Source organism: Arachis ipaensis, chromosome B8 (genome assembly GCF_059453495.1).
Source record: "Arachis ipaensis isolate K30076 ecotype BB chromosome B8, ASM5945349v1, whole genome shotgun sequence".
Classification (NCBI taxonomy): domain Eukaryota; kingdom Viridiplantae; phylum Streptophyta; class Magnoliopsida; order Fabales; family Fabaceae; genus Arachis; species Arachis ipaensis.
Genome location: NC_142443.1, coordinates 49889860 through 49892168, shown reverse-complemented (window position 1 = coordinate 49892168; position 2309 = coordinate 49889860). Strand labels below are relative to the sequence as shown.

At 30.8% G+C, this 2309-nt stretch overlaps 1 non-coding gene across 1 annotated transcript; it reads left to right on the top strand.

The window, feature by feature from the left end:
• The first annotated feature begins 255 nt into the window (after positions 1–255).
• On the top strand, positions 256–363 carry LOC148548027 (small nucleolar RNA R71). The gene has a single exon (XR_015897223.1). It is a non-coding gene; the product is annotated as a small nucleolar RNA R71 (small nucleolar RNA).
• The last annotated feature ends 1946 nt before the right edge of the window (positions 364–2309 follow it).

The following is a 2309-nucleotide window of genomic DNA, read 5'->3' as shown; positions in this document are numbered from 1 at the left end:
CAATATTTTATTCTGAGCCAATATGGCATTCAGAGTATCAACTTCAAGAACTCCCTTCTTCATAGGCGTCCCATTACTCACAGGATTCCTTTCAGAAGTGTACATGAACTGGTTATTAGCAACCATGTCAATGAGTTCTTGAGCTTCTGCAGGCATTTTCTTTAGGTGAATGGATCCACCTGCAGAAGTGTCTAGTGACATCTTTGATAGCTCAGATAAACCATCATAGAATATATCCAGGATGGTCCATTCTGAAAGCATGTCAGAAGGACACTTTTTGGTCAACTATTTGTATCTTTCCCAAGCTTCATAGAGGGATTCACCTTCTTTCTGTCTGAAGGTTTGAACATCAGCTCTAAGCTTGCTCAGCTTTTGAGGAGGAAAGTACTTGGCTAAGAAAGCCGTGACCAGCTTATCCCAAGAGTTCAGGCTGTCTTTGGGTTGAGAATCCAACCATAATCTAGCTCTGTCTCTTACAGCAAAAGGGAAAAGCATGAGCCTGTAGACTTCAGGATCTACTCCATTAGTCTTAACAGTATCACATATCTGCAAGAATTCAGTTAAGAACTGAAAAGGATCTTCAGATGGAAGTCCATGAAACTTGCAGTTCTGCTGCGTCAGAGAAACTAATTGAGGTTTCAGCTCAAAGTTGTTTGCTCCAATGGCAGGAATGGAGATGCTTCTTCCATGTAAATTGGAATTAGGTGCAGTAAAGTCACCAAGCATCTTCCTTACATTATTATTATTTTTGGCTGCCATCTCCTCTTCCTGTTCGAAAATTTCTGAAAGGTTATTTCTGGATTGTTGTAATTTAGCTTCTCTTAATTTTTTCTTCAGAGTCCTTTCAGGTTCCGGATCTGCTTCAACAAGAATATTCTTGTCCTTGCTCCTGCTCATATGACAAAGAAGAGGGCACAGAAAAAATAATAATAATAATAGAGATCCTTTATACCACAGTATAGGGATCCCTGTGTGAGTGGAAGAAAAGAGGGGGAGACAAAGAATGTAATATAATGGAAGAAACACAACTGTGAGGATGGCAGAGATGTGAGATGAGATGTTAGTAGATGAATAAATAAATAGAATAAGATGAGAGAGAAGGAATTTTCGAAAATAGTTTTTTTGAAAAAGAGTTAGTGATTTTTGAAAATAGTTTTTGAAAAAGTTAGTATTTTTTGAAAATTTTTTAAAATCAAAAATAAAAATAAGAATAATTAGTTAATTAAAAAGAAATTTTTGAAAAAGAGGGAAGATATTTTCGAAAATTAGAGAGAGAGAGTTAGTTAGGTAGTTTTGAAAAAGTTAAGAAACAAACAAAAAGTTAGTTAGTTAGTTGAAACAAATTTTGAAAAGGTAAGGAGTTATTTTTGAAAAGTTAGAAAAGATATTTTGAAAAATTTTTGAAAAAGATAAGATAAGAAGATATTTTTGAAAAGATATGATAAAAATTAGTTTTTGAAAAAGATTTGAATTTTTAAAATCACAATTAATGACTTAATTCACAAGAAATCACAAGATATGATTCTAGAACTTAAAGTTTGAATCTTTCTTAACAAGTAAGTAACAAACTTGAAATTTTTGAATCAAAACTTTAATTGTTTATGTTATTTTCGAAAATTTGATATAAAAATAAGAAAAAGATTTTTGAAAAATATTTTTGGAATTTTCGAAAATAACTAAGAAATTTGAAAAAGATTTGATTTTTGAAAAAAGATTTTGAAAAAGATAAGATTTTCAAATTGAAAATTTGATTTGACTCATAAGAAACAACTTGATTTTAAAAACTTTTGAAAAAGTCAATCCAAATTTTCGAATTTGATGAGAGAAAAAGGGAAAGATATTTTTTTGATTTTTGAATTTTTATGATGAGAGAGAAAAACAAGAAAATTATGTAATGCATGAAATTTTTAGATCAAAACAATGAATGCATGCAAGAATGCTATGAATGTCAAGATGAACACCAAGAACACTATGAATGCCAAGATGAACATCATAGACACATTTTTGAAAAATTTTTGATGCAACGAAAACATGTAAGACACCAAACTTAGAAATCTTTCATGTTTAGACTCTAAGAAACGAAAAATGCACATGTAAAACATGAAAAGACACAAAACATGAAAACATCAAGATCAAACAAGAAGACTTACCAAGAACAACTTGAAGATCATGAAGAACACTATGAATGCATGATATTTTCGAAAAGTGCAAGATGCATATGCAAGTGACACCAAACTTATGATATGACTCAAGACTTAAACAAGAAACAGAAAAATATTTTTGCTTTTTTTTTTATTTTCTAATTTTTT